At 45.1% G+C, this 19,222-nt stretch overlaps 1 pseudogene; it reads right to left on the bottom strand.

The window, feature by feature from the left end:
* Positions 1-2,542: 2,542 nt before the first annotated feature.
* Positions 2,543-4,161, bottom strand: LOC103229855 (large ribosomal subunit protein uL3 pseudogene; annotated as a pseudogene).
* Positions 4,162-19,222: the final 15,061 nt, after the last annotated feature.

Genomic DNA, 19,222 nt, shown 5'->3' with positions numbered 1-19,222 from the left:
GTGACTCATGTTGCGTTGCCTGGAGGACGGGGTGGGGAAGGAGTGAGCGGGAAGGGGCGTCAGAGTACTGAGCATGATTCCACTTATAGGAGGAATCTAAAACAGTCAAGTGAACGGAATCAAAGAGTGGAATGGTGGTTGCTAGGGACTGGGGGAGGGAGAAATGGGGAGTTACTAATCAATGGGCAGAAAGCTACAGTCAAGCAAGATGAATAAGCTCTAGAAATCTGCTGTATGACATTTACCTATAGTCAACAGGAATGTATCGGACACTTAAAAAATCTGTTAAGAGAGGAGATGTCATGTTGTGTTCTTTTTTCTTTTGAATTTCTTTCTTTCTTTCTTTCTTTTTTTAAGAGATGGGGGTCTTGCTATGCTGCCCAGTCTAGTCTTGAACTCCTGGCCTCACGCACTCTTCTGCCTTGGCCTTCCAAAGTGCTGAAATTACAGGTGTGAGCCACTGCACATGGCCCTTGTGTTCTTATCACAATTAAAAAATAAAAAGAGATGGCCAGGCATGGTGGCTTGTGCCTGTAATCCCAGTGCTTTGGGAGGCTGAGGTGAGGGGGGGATTGCTTGAGGTCAGGAGTTTGAGACCAGCCTGGGCAACGCAGTGAGACCCAGTCTATATTTTAAAAAAGAGAGAGAAAGATGGACTGTATCACATCTCTTTCTCTGTATCCCATTTTTCATCTCCTCCACCTTCACTTTGTTCTACTTCTTGTCAGCCTCAAGTCTTGGAGATAGGGTTGAAGATTCTGTGGCTAGCCCAGGTCTGCCCTTCTGGGATACACTGCCCCTCCAGGGAAGTGCTGCCCAAAAGGAATGTCATGTGAACCACACATGTAATTTTACACTTTCTGCTAGCCACATTAGAAAGGTAAAGAGAGACTGGGCATGGTGGGACATGCCTGTAATCTCAGCACTTTGGGATGCCAAGGTGGAAGATTGCTTGAGCCCAGTTTAAGATGAGCCTAGGCAAAATGGTGAGACCCTGTGTCCACAGAAATAAATAAATAGCCAGTGTGGTGGCTTATGCCTATAATCCTAGCACTTTTGGAGGCAGAGGTGGGCAGATTGCCTGAGCTCAGGTGTTCGAGACCAGCTTGGACAACGTGGTGAAACCCCATCTCTACTAAAAATATATAAAAATTAGCCAGCGGTGGTGGCGTACATCTGTAGTCCCAGCTATTTGGGAGGCTGAAGCAGGAGAATCGCTTGAACCTAGGAGGCAGAGGCTGCAGTGAGCCGAGATCGTGCCACTGCACTCCAGCCTGGGCGACAGAGTGAGACTCTGTCTCAATACATAAATAAATAAATAAATAAAAATGAGGCTAGGCACGGTGGCTCACGCCTGTAAGCCTAGCACTTTAGGAGGCCGAGGTGGTCAGATCATGAGGTCAGGAGTTCGAGACCAGCCTGGCCAACATAGTGATACCCTGTCTCTACTAAAAATACAAAAAAATTAGCCAGGCATGGTGGTGCGTGCCTGTAGTCCCAGCCACTTGGAAGGCTGAGGCAGTAGAATCGCTTGAACCCGGGAGGCAGAAGTTGCAGTGAGCCGAGATTGTGCCACTGCACTCCAGCTTGGACAACAGAGTGAGACTCTGTCTCAAAAAAAAAAAAAAAAAAAATCAGCTGGCTGAGGTGGGAGGATGGATTCAGCCCAGGAATCTGAGGTTGCAGTGAACTATGATCACACCACTGCACTGCAGCCTGGGAGACAGAGCAAGGCTCTGTCTCCAAAAAATAAAAGTAAAGAGACACCCATGACAATTTTCTTTTTTCTTTTTCTTTTTTGAGATGGAGTCTTGCTCTATTGCCCAGGCTGCTGGAGTGCAGTGGTACAATCTCAGTTCACTGCAACCTCCACCCCCCTACCACGGGTTCAAGCGATTCTTGTGTCTCAGCCTCTGGAGTAGCTGGGATTACAGGTGTCCGCCACCAGGCCCAGCTAATTTTTGTATTTTTATTAAAGAGGAGATTTTGCCATGTTGGCCAGGCTGGTCTCCAACTCCTGACCTCAAGTGATCTGCCTGCCTTGGCATCCCAAAGTGTTGGAATTACAGGCATGAGCCACTGAACCTGGCTGACAATTTTCATGTTTTATTTAACCCAATATGACTAAACTATTGTTACTTCAATGTGCTATCAATATCAAACATCATTACTTTCTTTTTCCATACTAAAGTTTTTTTAAAATACTGGGGTGTAATTTATACTAATGATCCCAACTTAATGCAGACTCACCACATTTCAAGTGCATGATGGCCACATGTGCCCAGTGGATACTGCAATGGACAGTGGAGCTCTAGAGCTCTGAACGTCTGTGTTCCGGGGTGACCTTACTTCCATGACTAATGTCGGAGGATGGCTGTAAGGCCCAGGGCTATTTGTGTCCAGCTCCAACTTAATCTCTTCTGGGGAAATGAGCTTTGTTCTCTTTTAGTGGAGAATCTGTCCTTGCTTTGCCCATTGTGGGATGTTTTCCAGAGCACAGATGCTAATGTTGTTCTAAAAAACTGGGGTTCTTGACCAGGCGAGGTGGGTCACGCCTGTAATCCCAGCACTTTGGAAGGCCGAGGTGGGCGGATCATGAGGTCAGGAGATTGAGACCATCCTGGCTAACACGGTGAAACCCCGTCTCTACTAAAAATACAAAAAATTAACTGGGTGTGGTTGCGGGTGCCTGTAGTCCCAGCTACTCGGGAGGCTGAGGCAAGAGAATGGTGTGAACATGGAAGGCGGAGCTTGCAGTGAGCCACGATTGCGTCACTGCACTCTAGCCTGGGTGACAGAGCAAGATTCCATTCCCCCGAAAACGAAACAAAACAAAACAAAACAAAGCAAAACAAAGCAAAAAAAAACTGGGGTTCTTCACCAGGCAAGTAACAAAGACTCTTTTTTTTTTTTCAATGGAAAATAACTTTTATTGAGACCCCACCAGCTGTAAAATCTGCTCCTGGCATTAAGCTCCTTCTTCCTTTGCAATTCGGTCTTTCTTGAGTGGTCCCATGAATGCTTTCTTCTCCTCCATGGTCTGGAAGAGGCCATGGCCAAACTTGGAGGTGGTGTCAGCGAACTTAAGGTCAATCTTCTCCAGAGCCCGTGGCTTCGTCTGCACCAGCAAGGACTTGCGGAGGGTGACCACCCACTTCTTGGTTCCCACCACACAGTCTTTCAGCATGACAAAGTCACTGGTCACTTCACCATAGTGGACAAAGCCACCCAGAGGGTTGATGCTCTTGCCAGACAGGTCATAGTCGGTGGAGGCATTGTTCTTGATCAGCTTGCCGTCCTTGATAAGGCAGCCCTGGCCAATCTTAGAGATCTTCTTGTTGCTCTCAGTGCGGTGATGGTAGCCTTTCTGCCCAGCACGTGCCACAGAGAATGCCACACGAGCAGGATGCCATGCCCCAATACAGGCCACCTTGCGCAGGCCTCAGTGGGTCTTGCGGGGCAGCTTCTTGGTGTGCCAACGACTGGTGACCCCTTTGTAGCCTTTGCCCTTGGTCACCCTGATGACGTCGATCATCTCATCCTGCCCAAACACTTGGTTCACAGGTACCTGCTGCTCGAGCCTCTCACGGGCCCAGTCCAGCTTCTCGGCCACGGTGCCTCCATGTACCTGGATCTCCATCAGGTGGGCCTTCTACTGGCACAGAGGAAGCAGGCGCATTTGGGTGTGGGCAATGACGCGGATGACTTGGCAGTACTTCTTCATGCTGCTGAAGTCCTTCTCCAGCTGCTTCTTGCCATCCTCATCCTGCCATTTCTTGCAGTACTTGGTAAAGGCCTCCTTCTTAGATTTATACCAGTTCTTATAGAAATGCCTCTTGCATTCATCACTGATGTGCTCAGCGAAGACAGTCTTGAAGGTCTGGAGGCCTCGAGGGGTTTCCACGTAGCCCACAATGCCCACAACCATGGACGTCTCCACAATGGTCACAGCCTCCACCACCTCCTTCTTGTGCACCTTGGATCCTGGCCTGTCGACTTCCTGCACGATGTGGGTCATGTCAGCCTTGTATCCCAGGAAGGCTGTGAGGTGGACCGGCTTAGATGGGTCATCCTTAGGGAAGCTCTTGACCTTCCCGCAATGCCTGCTGCTGTGCTTCCGAGGCACCCATGTCTGGGAGCAGAGAACGTTCTGTGAGACATCACGCCATCAAATCCTGCCGGTAGAGAACAAAGACTCTTTATAGGGATGTAGGTTTGGATCAATAGGAGTTTTATTACTTGATACAAGTAAAGGAAAACACTGGGAGTATTCTCTAAAGCAGTGTCTTCCCAAGGGAAAGTGATAGGCGGGTCTTATGGGGTGGGTAGAGAAGGGAGAGGATGCATCATTGTGTGTAGTTGGGTCTCAGTTGTGCAGATGTGGTGAGCCATCATGCCAGCACATAGCTTGCATGTTAAGGTAATGAAGCTATAGCACCTCTGGGAGTGGAGACTTTAGCATGGTAATGAGGAATGTTCACTTGCGTTCACCTTTAAGTTGTGGGAGTCTGCCAGGAGCTGGTTTTAACCAATTAGGTGACTTCATTCCATACAAGGTGTAGGAAGAAAAAGACTCCAGGGCAGGAGGCTATAAAACAGGCTGATTGCTCAAGTTCATTAAATTCCTGTAATCTCTGGAGACCCTCCCTGTCTGCTTACACTAGGTAAACCTGACCTGTGTGTTAACATGGAGAGCAGAGGATGTTATGTATTCATTTAAAAATCATATATTGAATATGTCATAAGCTCAAGATTTTGTACTAGCATGCAGTTCAGGGTCCTAGGGGAATGGGACCAAAGCCTCAGTCTTTTTTTTTTTTTTTTTTGAGACAGAGTCTCACTCTATCACCCAGACTGGAGTGCACTGGCATGATCTTGGCTCATTGCAACCTCTGCCTCCCTGGTTCAAGCAGTTCTTGTGCCTCAGCCTCCTGAGTAGCTGGGATTACAGGCATGTGCCACCACATGTGGCAATTTTTTTGTATTTTGAGTTTCGCCATTTTGGCCAGGCTGGTCTCAAACTCCTGGCCTCAGGTGATTCACCTGCCTTGGCATCTCAAAATGCTGAGATTACAGGTGTGAGCCACCGCACCTGGCCTCAGTCTTTAGGATCAAAAGCAAAAGTCCCTGCCCTTGTGGAGCTTTCATTCCTTGGAGGGAAACAGGGAGGACAGGGAGTGCAGCTGGGGCTGCAGTAGTGAGGTGACATTTGAATGAACACAAGAAGGAACTGAAGGATTGATAAGGGATGGGGAGAAAGCTGAGGAGTCAGTCTCCCTGGGTTCAGATCCTGGCTTCAGAGACTTCAGTTTCCAACCATGGCAGACTGGGAGGGACCAGATTTACTCTCTTTAATAGCTTGAAATAACTTTTATATAGCTTTAAATAACTTTTAATGGCTTTAAATAACTCAAAAACCTGATGACATATGTGAAACAACAATTTCTGGACATTGAACCACAGATAGCACAATACAGAGATCCTGAAAGAAGGGAAATAGCTAAGTCTTGTGGTGGCCACAGGCCTCAATGCAGAGAGGAGAAACACAACAGAATACGACAGTGTCCCTGAGTTGAGAGTCTGGGGAGGCCAAGGCAGAGGGAGTGAACCACACAGAGAGGATTTTGGAGCTGTTTAGAGGGCTCCCCTCCATTCTTTAGCTAAGTACAGATCAGTACATGCCGTGAAGAAACTCCCAGAGGCTAAGGAAAGACCACCAAGAAGGACCAGGTGGAGCTCACATAGGATCGGGAATTGTGTTCTTACTGACTAGAAAGGAAAGACCTCTCCATTAGTCCATTTTGCATTCTCCAAAGGAATACCTGAGGCTGGGTAATTTATGAAGAAAAGAGGTTTATTTGGCTCAGGATTCTGCAGGCTGTATAAGCATGGCACCAGCCTCTGCTCAGCTTCTGGTGATAGGAAGCTTTCAGTCATGGCAGAAGGTGAAAGGGGAGTAGGTGTGTCACATGGTGAGAGAAGGAGCAAGAGAGAGAGGAGGAGATGCCAGGTGCCTTTAAACAACCAGCTTCTGCATGAACTAACAGAGTGAGACCTTATTCATTACCATGGGGAGGGCACCAAGCCATTTGTGAGGGATCTGTCCCCATGACTCAAACACCTCCAACACTGGGGATTGCATTTCAATGTTAGATTTGGAGGAAACACATATCCAAACCATATCAGCCTCCTAATATATGAGACATTGAGCAGAGTCCTGAGAAGGATATTGTCCCACTGGTGGCCAAATTAACTTTAGACTAGAGGCTGTTTTGGACCTGGCTGACAGTCTGAAAAGCAAGCCTTGAAAGTTTCATACTGTTTCCCATAACTTAAATGCATGCTAAAAGAAAACTGCCAAATATTTATAGGAATATAAAAAATGTCAGCACTCAGCAATGTAGAATTCATAATGTTTGACGTCCAGTAAAAAATTACCAGGCATGCAGAGAAGCAGAAAAATAGGACCTACAATCATGAAAAAAAAATCACTCAATAGAAACAGACCCAGAGATGTTACAGATGTTAGAATTAGTAGACAAGGATATTAAAACATCTATTAGAAATATGCTCTACACAGGGAATAGATGCACAGAAAGAGCAGAGACTCCTGAAGGGGGCGGGGGGGCTGGGCTTTCCAGGAGAGAGATAGAGAGGACTCCCCAGGCCTCAGAGCTGTCTTGTTTCCAGCACCAACCACATGGACTCTTACAATTAGTCCCTATTTTCTTGAGACAGTTGGAGACAGGCTTTATTCAAATCCTGAATAAAGCCACTTTCAGTTTAGAGGCAAAAAAAAAAAAAAAAAAAAAAAAAAAAAAAAAAAAAAAAAGAAATATACTCAAGAAGATGGAGGCCTGAGCAAGTTAATGAGAGATACAGGAGACAGAGAAAAAAGATCCAGTTAAACTTCAAGAGATGACAGTACGACAGTGGAGCAAATAGCAGATCAGACACTATGAATACATAGGCTATGGGAAATATTCAGACACAGAGAAAGAAGACTAAAGAAAAAAAAAGGCACACACACACACACACACACACACACACACAGAACAGAGCCTCTGTTCTTTGCAGTGGCTCACGCCTGTCATCCCAGCACTTTGGGAGGCTGAGGCAGGCAGATTACTTGAAGCCAGGAGTTCAAGATCAGGCTGGTTTTGCCAACGTGGCAAAAACCCTTCTCTACTAAAAAAACACAAAAGTTAGCCAGGCGTGGTGGCATGTGCCTGTAGTCCCAGCTACTCAGGAGGCTGAGGCAGACAATTACTTGAATCTGGGAGGTGGCAGTTGCAGTGAGCTGAGATTGTACCACTGCACTCCAGCCTGAGCAGCAGAGCAAGACTCTGTCTCAGCCCTCCCCCTAACTAAAAAATAAAAACTAGCCCAAACAAAACAAAACAAAACAAAACAAAAAAAAACCAGCCATGATAAAGTGTGGTCAACATCAAGTGATCTAATATATGTATACTTGGAGTCCCTGAAGGAGAGGTGAGAAGTAAGGGGAATAGAAAATGTATTTGAAAAAATAACAACTGAACACTTTTCAAATTATATGAAAAGCTATAAACCCACAGTTATGAGAATCTCAAGGAACCGCAAACAGATCTTGCATCCAATACTTGGCTTTGTAACTGTGGGCAAGATACTATGCTGTCTGAGGCCACATTTCCTCATCTGTTTTAATAACGAATGCTGTATGGAGCACCCTTGACATAAGTGATTCCACCTTAGAAAAAAAGTCCAGGTTACATTTCAAAACACATTAAGGCAACAGGGTCCAGATGTTCTCCTAATCAACAGAGACAACACCAACCAGATAAGGGCATCACCCTTTACTATCAGTTCTCACCAGAGGACTCAAAGGTCATAAAGTGAGCAGAACTTTATCAACTGGACATGGCCATCTTGGCAGACCCTGTCTTGTTTTCACTCATGAGCAGCACCTGGCATTTGCCCCCAAAGATCCTGCCCAAATCAAGGAGACAATATCTTGCTCTCCTTGCAAGACATTGACAACCATCCAGATCATCCCAGGACACTCTAATTGTCCACATCACTCTCCTTGACCTGGTTCATTAACTCCTTTTCCTACTCCCTTTTCTCTTGTGTTAAATGCTTCTCTGTTTCATGTGAAATTTTAATCTACAACATTTATAGACTGATTAAGTATACTCCTATGTGTGATTTGCAATATTGACTGACTTGTGGATTGGCTTGAGCCATGTGCACACAGTTCTGAGTACTGAGTGAATGGGAAGTACTAAGGAGAATTGCCTGCTTGGGAACCCCATGATTGAAATAACATCAGTAAAAGTTGATCTAATCAAGGAAATCTTGTGATTTCCTTAAGTTACTTCCTTAATCTACAAGGTAACCAAGTGGTTACCTTGATTAAGTTCACCTAATTAAGGTAACCTTGTGTTTACCTAATCAAGGTAACCCTGTCTGACCTTGTGGAAAGACACAAATGTGCATGGAACTGGTTATGTCTGACCTTGTGCCACTCACTACAAATTTATAGTAAGCACTAGTTCCGCTCCAGGAACTGTTCTTTTTTGTTTTGTTTTGGAGACAAGGTCTTGCTCTGTTGCCCAGGCTGGAGTGCAGTGGCATGATCATAGCTCACTGCAGCCTGAAATTCCTGGGCTCAAGTGTTTCTCTTGCCTTAGCCTCCTGAGACTACAGTTGCTCACCACAGTGCCTGGCTAATTTAGTTTTTTTTTTTTTTTGTAGAGACAGGTATTGCTATCTTGCCCAGGCTGGTTTCAAACTTCTGGCCTCAAGCAAGTCTCCTGCCTTGGCCTCCCGAAGTGCTGGGATTCCAGGGGTGAGCCACTGCACCTGTCCACCAGTCACTGTTCTAAAAACTTTACAACAAAACCATGTGGGTGCTGTTACTATCATCATGATTTTGCAGATGAGATAACTGAAGGAAGTAGCATGGGAAGGTTAAGTAATTTGCTAAAGATTACATAGTGGTGGATCCAGGATTCAAATCAGAGCCCCAGTTCCTAGCCTCTGTACAGCTTCTAAACTCTAAGATTAGGAAAATAATAGTGTTGAATTCATAGGCTTTTTGTGATGGTTAAACCTGGTAATCCATATGAATGTGTTTACTTAGCAGAGTGTTTGTTCAAAACAAAACCCGAAAACTTCAAGTGGGTTCCAAATAGCTGGTGTGAGGAGGGGTGAGGCCTGTAAGGCCATGAATGAGAATTAACACCACTATCTACCAGCCACAGGACAGAGGGCAGTCCTTTAGGCTCCTGGATTCCCTTGGGTCTCCACTACTTCCCACATCTCCACCTACCCTTTCCCTGGGAAAGGAGGAAGTGAACAAACAGTAAGCTTTTCTGCTCATTTCCACCTTACATAGACTGTGCCAGTTATGGTTGGGGAAAATGAGCTAGAAGATGGGTTTGTTAGTGTTATTTGCTCTTTTTTTGAGTCACCAAAGTGGCCTCCTTCTTGTTTTGTTTAAAGATATTGTCAAATGTCAAAAGATCACATATGGGCTGGTGACAAGGCTCACTTCTGTAATCCCAGGTCTTTGAGAGGCTGAGGTGGAAGGATCACTTGCGCCCAGGAGTTTGAGACCAGCCTGGACAACATGGCAATACCTCAATTCTACAAAAAAATTTAAAAGGAACACATATTACGCCTGTAATCCCAGCACTTTGGGAGGCCAAGGCGAGTAGATCACCTGCGGTCAGGAGTTCAAGATGAGCCTGGCCAACATGGTAAAACCCCGTCTCTACTAAAAATACAAAAATTAGCTGGGCATAGTGGTGGGTGCCTGTAGTCCCAGCTACTCGGGAGGCTGAGGCAGGAGAATCACTTGAACCCAGGAGGTGGAGGCTGCAGTGAGCCAAGATTGAGCCATTGCACTACAGCCTGGGCAACAAGAGCAAAACTCGGTCTCAAAAAAAAAAAAAAAGAAAAAGAAAAAAAGAAACACATATAGGCATGTTAAGTATAAACCAGATTACATTCAGTGTAATCTGGTTTCTAACGTGTCCTTTGTTGCATTTTGAGAGATTTAATTGGCTCTGAGTTGGGCTCATGGGGCCTGAGGCTGAGCTCTGGTCAACACTGCCATATGGGCATTTTCTGTCCAGGTCTATCTCTGGGCTCAAGTATTAGAGAAAAACAAGTAGTTTCTTAAAGTTGTAGACATTCTATGATAAGGCGGAATTATCTTCTTTTTATTTAATTTAATTTTTCTTATTATTTTTATCTTGGTATTATTATTTTTTGAGACAGTCTCACTCTGGCTCCCAGGCTGGGGTGCAGTGGGGCAATCTCGGCTCACTGTAACCTCCACCTTCGGGGTTCAAGCGATTCTCCTGCCTCAGCTTCCCGAGTAGCTGGGACTACAGGTATTACAGGTGCCCACCACAAACTCGGCTAATTTTTATATATTTTTTTTTTATTAGAGAAGGGGTTTCACTATGTTGGCCAGGTTGGTCTCGAACTCCTGACCTCAGGAGATCCGCTTGCCTCAGCCTCCCAAAGTGCTGGGATTACAGGCATAAGCCACTGTGCCCCTTTATTCTTATTATAAAAATAATACATGTTCCTTTGGGGCATTAGAAACTGGAGGCAAAGAAACAGAAGGAAACAACAATTACAGGTAACCTAGCACATGTGAAATTTTGCTGTATATTTTTCCAGTCTTTTAAAAATATCTATCTCGTAAAAATGGGGTCACACTTTTAAAAATGGATATATCACGGATGTCATCCTCAGCTGTTGCTTATTCTTCTGCAACATAAATTTTTGCGTAGTTCCACAATAAATATACAGTCAGGTTACATTTAATGCAAATTTGAATTACACAGTGTGAAATAGTAGGATATAAAATATTAATTAAATCTGACTTTATGGGCAAAATTTGATAAAATGTGAATCCTGCCTTGCATTGATTTTCTGTAGGACGTTTAATCTTGCATAATGTGAGATATTGTATTATGAGAGGTGTTCAGCAATTCAATCCTTTGCATAAAATATGGCTGCCCTGTCCCATCATTTATTTAGCCAGGCCCCTGTTGATGGTCACTTAATACGGCAATGAGCCTCTTTGAAGATAAATCTTTGCACATGTCCCATGATGATGTCTTTAGGAAAAATCCTTTGATGCATAATTGCTGGGTCAAGGCTTTTTTTTAATGCATATTATCAAATCCCATCCTGGAAGGTGGTATCAACATTTATGTAACAAACATTTCCATAGGGCTTACTATAGGACGGGCACTATTGTAAGAATTTTGTATCCTCATAATAATGGTATGCAATAGATACTGCTATCATTATCATCATCCCTGTTTTATGGATGAGGAAGCTGTGTTCGCCTCAGAGACTCAGGTTGCAGAACTAGTAGGTGGTAATGCTGGCTTCTGGGTCCTGACTCTTAAACACTGGATTGTGGTACTTCCCTAACATCCTCAGCATCAGAGTACAAGGTGATTTATTTCCCTATACCCTTGCCCATGAGTAATATGTATCTGCTCAAAGGGATTGTGACTACATTATTATACTCAGGAAATCAGTTCATCAAATGGTGATTTCTGAGCACCAGCACTATCAGAGATAGAGAAGTTCTAATCTATGACTTACAGTGAGTTACTATTTGATGTTGATTTTTTTCCCCCAAGAAACCCTATTGTTATGAATTGCATGCTTGTGTCTTCCCAAAATTCATATGTTGAAACCCTTATCCTTAATGTGATGGTATGTGGAGATAGGGTCTTTGGGAGGTGATTAGATATGAAGTTGGAGTCCTTGTGATAAGATTAATGATGTTAAGAGACAGGAGAGCTTTCTCTCTCTCTCTCTCTCTCTGTCTCTCTGTTCATATGCAGGTATAATGGGAAGTGGCCTTCTGCAAAACAGAAGGAGAGCCCTCGCTAGACACAGAATGAGCCCATGCCTTGATCTTGAACTTCCCAGCCTCCAGAACTATGAGAAATAAATGTTCGTTGTTTAAGCCACCCAGTCTAGGGTATCTTGTTATAACAGCTCAAAATGACCAAGGCACCATCAAAGTAATATTTTCTGATGCTTCCTCCCGGCAGAAGAGTCCCTCATTTTTGGTCTTCATGTAACAGATGTTTTGAGTCTCAAAGGTTCTGCTCACAGCACCAGGATTTTAGGAAACTCTCCTAAGCTATGTGGCATACTTTCTATACTGTCTGTTACAGATGCTGGCTCCATGCCTTACAGTCTCTGCAGCTTGCCTTAGCCCCTGACCCATTGCTGGCTTTATTCATTCACCGCAGTGAGCTTTCATGTTGAGAGAATAACAAAGAGGCACGAGATTCTGTGGCTTTTAACCTGAGATAGGGAGCTGTGTGTAGTTACTTCCCTTGAGCTCACCCATAACATGACTAATTCTTCTCCAAGACCTCTAGAGCCTTGTCTTAGTGTAAAAATGCTAAACGGCCATAACAAAAGTATCCAACAACACACGGCTTAAAGAATAAAGTGTTTTTTTCCCTCTCATGTAACTGTGCTGAGGTTAGCAGTTGAGATCACTGAAGTGGCCCTAATCCACATAGTCTTTCAGGGACCCAGGTCCTTTCATCGTGTTGCTTTGCTACATACCAGTGCGTTAACATCATCTGCATGGTGAGGGTTCCAACCAGTGGGAAAGAGAAAGAACATGGAGGAGCCATGCCCACTTCATAGGCCTAGACATGCACCACTTCCACTTGAATCCCTTTGGCAAGGACTAAATCACTAAACACCTAACTGCAAGGGATGCTGGGAATTGTAGTTCACCTCCATACCCAGAAAGAAGGGAATGTATTTTTTTTTTTTTTTTTTTGAGATGGTGTCTCCATCTGTTGCCCAGGTTGGAGTTCAGCGGCCGGATCTCGGCTCACTGCAAGCTCCGCCTCCCGGGTTTACGCCATTCTCCTGCCTCAGCCTCCCCAGTAGCTGGGTCTACAGGCGCCTGCCACGTCGATCGGCTAGTTTTTTTGTATTTTTTAGTAGAGACAGGGTTGCACCGTGTTAGCCAGGATGGTCTCGATCTCCTGACCTCGTGATCCTCCCGTCTCGGCCTCCCAAAGTGCTGGGATTACAGGCTTGAGCCACCGCGCCTGGCCGGGGAATGGATTTAAGGGGAGGGCTAGTGGTATCCAAAAGACCCTCCAAGTAGGGAAAAAAATCTAGCTGGGTTTCTGTTTATGCATAGCTAGGTTATCATTATCTTTATTGTCCCTCTTCCTATACCATAGAAGTAGGTGAGTTTAAGAGTAAGATATATAGAGGCCAGGCATGGTGGCTCAAATTTGTAATCCCAGGCTACTTGGGAGGCTGAGGCAGGAGAATCACTTGAACTTGGGAGGCGGAGGTTGCAGTGAGCTGAGATCCCACCACTGCACTCCAGCCTGGAAGCAAGGTGACATCAAAAAATAAAAAATAAAATAAAAATAAAAAAGAACAAGATATAGAGGCATCTGAAATTTATTGACTGTTAGTACACCAGCCTCATGGGCTCTGGAACCTTGCTCTTAAAAGCATGTGTCAGGGCGGATCATGAGGTCAAGAGATCCAGACCATCCTGGCCAACATGGCGAAACCGCATCTGTACTAAACATACAAAAATTAGCCGGGCATGGTGGCATGTGCCTGTAGTTCCAGCTACTCGGCAGGCGGAGGCAGGAGAATTTCTTGAATCTGGGAGGCGGAGGTTACAGTGAGCCGAGATGGCGCCGTGAGCCGAGATGGCACCACTGCACTCCAGCCTGGCGACAGAGCGAGACTCCATCTCAAAAAAACCAAACCAAACCAAACAAAAAAACACACGTGTCAACCTTCTCATTGGCTCTACCTGACCCCAAAATGAGCTCATAGTTTGATGTTAAAGTAGAATATGCAGACTTTGGAGACAAAAAATTCTGAATGACAATCACAGCTCCATCATGTATCTCCTTCTGTGTGACTTTGGACATGTTACCTAAACGCTCTGAGTTTTAGTTTATTGTGAGGATTATATAAGCATGCAGAATGATTAAGAGCCAGGGCTTTGGCATCCAAGATGATTGGTTGCAAATCCTGGCTTTTGTGACACTAGACAGTCCTCTTAATTTATATGTGTGCCAGGTTTCCTGTAGAATGGGGTAATACCCTACCTCTCACTGGGTTGTGCAAATGATATGTGTCCCAAGCACTTAGGTCAGTATTGGCTCATAGTACTGAGAAGTTAATCGACATTCAGCCTCAAGCAGTGTGACCCTCCTTTGTCACTGCCTTCTGCCATAGGTTGGCTTCATCCTTAGGCTGCCTCTACAATGGAAACAAGATGGTGGCTACATATTCAGAAGAAGAGTGACGTCTTTTCTTCCATGCACCCCCCTTGAATCTCATTGGCTCTAACTGGTTATGTGTGTATCTTTAAACTGCGGCTTGGGGGATTAGACTGATTAGCTGATTGACTTAAGGGAGTTGATACCCATTCCTGGAGTTAGGGATGGGGTCATTCCCAATCAATTATATGGCAGACATTTGGGGGAGGGATGTTCCTCCAAAGGGAAACTGGCTTGTAATTACCCGAAAGGCAGCCAAAACAACAGATGTCCACTATAGAGAATGTGTTTGAAGGATGAGTTAATTGGACCTAATTATGGCCCAATTTTTATTTGTTTTATTTTTTTGAAATGATGAGCTGATTCCTTCTGATGATAGATGAGCTAATCACCATTTCTGGTAGTTTTCTTTCGTATCCCACTTAGTTGACTCCTAGAGCTTTCTTTTATTGCTTTGCCCATACCAATGAATGCTTTCTCTCCCATGACATCTTCAGTATCTCACCCAAAACTGAGCTCATAGTTTCAAGTCAAAGCAGAATACGGGAGCTGTGATTCTCACTCAGAGTGTTTTTTTTGTCTCCAAAGACACTCCAAAGAGTCAGTGTCTTTCTGACCTGTAAGTTTATGTTACAGGTGCAGACAGAACCTGTGTGTGGTGATCAGACACCCCCAAACAAATGCATTGAAGGGGAATCTAGTTGGAGTCTATGTATTTATTTTGAGACAGAGTCTCACTCTGTCATCCAGGCTGGAGTGCAGTGGTGTGATCTCGGCTCCCTGCAACCCTCACCTCCCCAGTTAAAGCAATTCTCACTCCTCAGCCTCCTGAGTAGCTGGAATTACAGGCTTGTGCCACCACACCACTAAAAATACTAATTTTTGTATTTTGAGCAGAGACGGGGTTTCACCGTGTTGGCCAGGCTGGTGCTGAACTCCTGATCTCAAGTGATCCGCCGACCTTGGCCTTCCAAAGTGCTGGGATTACAGGCATGAGCCATTACACTTGGCCTATATATTTTTGAACTTGTAGTATTTGTCTTTGAAACAGCAGTGAGCTTTTTGATTCTAAAGTTTTTGATATAAGTGTGTGTGTGTGTGTGTGTCTGTGTGTGTAAGAGAGAGAGATTGGGGGAGAGAGAGAGAGAGGAAGGACAAGGGTCAGGTAAGTGTGTCCTGTCTCCCTCCCTCTGGATCAAAACTCCTGCTGGGTGGGGTGAGAATGTGTAGTGGCAAAAACTAGAGGCATATGGGGAAATCCTCAAGCAGTGGGGTATGGGCCCCAATCCGCATTTGAGACTCTGGGATGCAAATGAGTCATCGGAAGCCCTGCACCAGCATGGAGTGACTGCATTAGAGGAACGTCGGTGGTGTCGTGTGTTTATGTAGAGGGCTTCCGCTGGTATCTTGGGTCTCTGTCAATTCCTGAGTGTCTGAGAATACCTCCAGCACTCCCCTCCACCATCACCAAGAGAGACAGAGAAAGTAATTGAATGTACTAGCTGTCTTTGTTTTTCTTTTTCTTTTTTTTTTTTGAGACGGAGTCTTGCTCTGTCACCCAGGCTGGAGCGCAGTGGTGCAATCTCGGCTCACTGCAAGCTCTGCCTCCCGGGTTCACGCCATTCTCCTGTCTCAGCCTCCCGAGTAGCTGGGACTACAGGTGTCCGCCACCACACCCGGCTGATTTTTTTGTATTTTTAGTAGAGACAGGGTTTCACTGTGTTAGCCAGGATGGTCTCGATCTCTTGACCTCGTGATCTGCCCACCTAGGCCTCCCAAAGTGCTGGGATTACAGGCGTGAGTCACAGCACCTGGCCTTTTTTTTTTTTTTTTTTTTTTTGAGACAGGATCTTGCTCTGTCACCCAGGCTGAAGTACTGTGGTGTGATCACAGCTCACTGCAGCCTCGACCTCCAGAGCTCAAGTGATCCTCCTGCCACAGCCTCCTGAGTAGCTGGGACTACAGGCTTGCGCCACCATGCCCAGCTAGTTTAAAAAATATTTTTTGTAGCCGGGCACGGTGGCTTACGCCTGTAATCCCAGCATTTTGAGAGGCCAAAGCCTGAGATCGGGAATTACAGACCAACCTGACCAATATGGAGAAACCCCGTCTCTACTAAAAATACAAAATTAGCCAAGCGTGGTGGTACATGCCTGTAATCCCAGGTACTCAGGAAGCTGAGGCAGAGAATCGCTTGAACCTGGGAGGTGGAGGTTGCAGTGAGCCGAGATCATGCCATTGCACTCCAGCCTGGGCAACAAGAGTGAAACTCTGTCTCAAAATACATATATATGTATATATATTGTTTTGTAAAGACGAGGATCTTACTATGTTGCCCAGGCTGATCTTGAACTCCTGACTTCAAGCACTCCTCCCACCTTGGCATCCCAACATGTCAGGATTACAGGTGTGAGCCACTGCACCCAACCTGTCTTTTTATTATAAAGGCAACATAACTGTGTAGTCAAGAGCTACAGGATGGACTGCCGAGGCTAGGGAGATTGAAAGGAAGTCACAACCAAATCTCAGAGGGATCCATGGAGCCAGTGAAAGTTAAGGTGGGACTTACCCAGCAGAGGGTCCTGGCCCAGCCACCCAATGGCACAACCCAACTAGGAGATCTGAGCATCTACCAGTTGTGGCCACCAGTGAAATGGTGTCATTGTCGGGGGTAAATACTGGAGGTTTGTTGTCTCATGCCAACGAAATCGAGTTTGCAGACACAAGTGGGTTTAGGAGCAGAAGTTTAATAGGCAAAAGAAAGAGAAAGGGTAAGAGCAGGAGAGAGAGGGGCGCCCCAGTGGGACTTCTGATCCAGGATGGAGTGCACCAGATCTTATAGACAGGCTTAAGAAGGCAGTGTCTGGTTCACAAGGGGCCCACAGATTGGTTGGACCAGGTGTGAGGTTTACATAGCGTGCAGGGAAGCTGGCCACACCACCCTAATCTTATTATGCAAATGCGCTTTCCACTTGGCCGGCACCATGTTGTCTGTCCCCTACTGCACACGTGGTTGGAAAGGGAAAGGCAAGAAGGAGCCGCCATTTTGAACACGCCTAGTCCCAGGTAGCCTTTTCCTATTGACACAGTTGCCGCATTCACCCGTGCAAGCTTCTACGTCTGTAGCTCAATTTTACAGGCTGCTGTTTGTTAGAAAAGAAATGATTTGGGGGCTGCTTTTCATTAAAAGGAAACCTTTCTGAGGACTTCCTTACCCTCGCTGTCTGCCTAAATAATTTCTTCTTAACTCCTGTATCACCAGCATCAGAGGCCAGCAGAAGTCTCAGTGATCGGGCAGGACGAAGGACATTTCTGCAGAGAGTATTGAAGGTCCAGGAGACAGCACAGGGGGGCATATGTGGGTCCTGCACCATCATCAGGAGGAAGTAAGTGTAGGCTTTTCTGAGGACCTAGATGCCATACCATCTCGAGATGGAGAATGAGGAACCAACCCTCGACAAGAGAGAGATGGCCCTGGTAGAGAATTTGAACCTTGAATTGGATTGAATATTTATCCCAAAGAAATTGAACCAGCACAAGAGAGACTGTTTTGAACTAGAAGTAACAAAGTTACCTTAACTCTAAGTTAGGATTTTTCCACCCCTGACATCAGTGGGACAAGGGCACATGAGCAAGATATTTACAGACAAAGAAGAAAGTTCACGTTTTCTACACCTGCTTTGTATGTAGTATGTTGCAGATACTGTTGGTTCCCCTGGTTTCAGGTGTTCTTGTTCTTTCTGTACAGTCATTTGTTCAGGGAAAATGGCCCTCTCCTGCATGACTCAGAAGCACATACTGATTATTCTAAATGTCATCATGCCCCATTCCCTTGTCAGTGATGGAGTTAGGCAAAGGATTGTGTAACAATTCTGGCTATGAGACACTGGACTTCTACTATGGGGCATCTGGGAGGATTTTTCTCATTGACAAGAAGAGATACAGCGTGTGGAGACATGCCTGTAATCTGAGCCCTTTGGGAGGCCCAGGAGGGAGGATCACCTTAGTCCAAGAGCTCAAGACCAGTTCGAGCAACATACCAAGGCTGCAATAAATAAATAAATAAATAAATAAATAAATAAATAAATATTAGCTGGGCATGGTAGTGCACACCTGTAGTCCCAGCTACTCAGGAGGCAGAAGTGGGAGGATTGCTTGACCCCAGGAGTTTGAGGCTGCAGTGAGCTATGATTGCACCACTGCACTTCAGCCTGAGCAACAGAGTGAGATCCTATCGCTATAAAAAAAATTTAAAAAAACGAAAGAAAAGAAAAGAAGAGACACATGTGGAAGAAACAGTCTCTATTCTGATGCGAGTCATGACTGGAACTGTGGCAGACAGCTTGGAACCATGAGAGGAGTTAACTGAGGGCTATCAGGGAAACTAGAAGAAACCTGGGTCCTTGAGGAGGCAGACTACTAAATGGACCATCATCCCTTCACCCTTTTTGTTATATGAGATAATAAGCTCTCTAATTCAAATCTACTTGAGATGAATATCTGATACTTGTAGTCAAAAGCATCCTTAATAGGACACAGTGTGGGTAAATTATCAGCCTTGCTAGTCTTGCTTCATAATTTTTGAATTAATTTTTATCTTTTAGTTTTGTTTATTTATTTATTTTTAAAGTAGAGACAGGATCTGGTTGTGTTGCTCAGGCTGTTTCGAATCCCTGGCCTCAAGGGATCCTCCTGCCTCAGCCTCCTAAAGTACTAAGATTACAGGTAGGAGCCACTATGCCAGGCCATTGCTTTATCATTGTATCCGTGTGATCGCAAGAAAGAAAATCGTGCTAATAGTCATTAACTTTGAAAGGCACTTGGAATTTCTTCCTTCAAGCAAGATTTCTTCCTAAACTGTTGAACCCTCTGGGTTTGACAGCGGGATCTGCTTCACATGGTAGCAT

This window comes from Chlorocebus sabaeus, chromosome 5 (genome assembly GCF_047675955.1).
Source record: "Chlorocebus sabaeus isolate Y175 chromosome 5, mChlSab1.0.hap1, whole genome shotgun sequence".
Lineage (NCBI taxonomy): Eukaryota > Metazoa > Chordata > Mammalia > Primates > Cercopithecidae > Chlorocebus > Chlorocebus sabaeus.
This window is presented reverse-complemented; position numbering and strand designations above follow the sequence as displayed.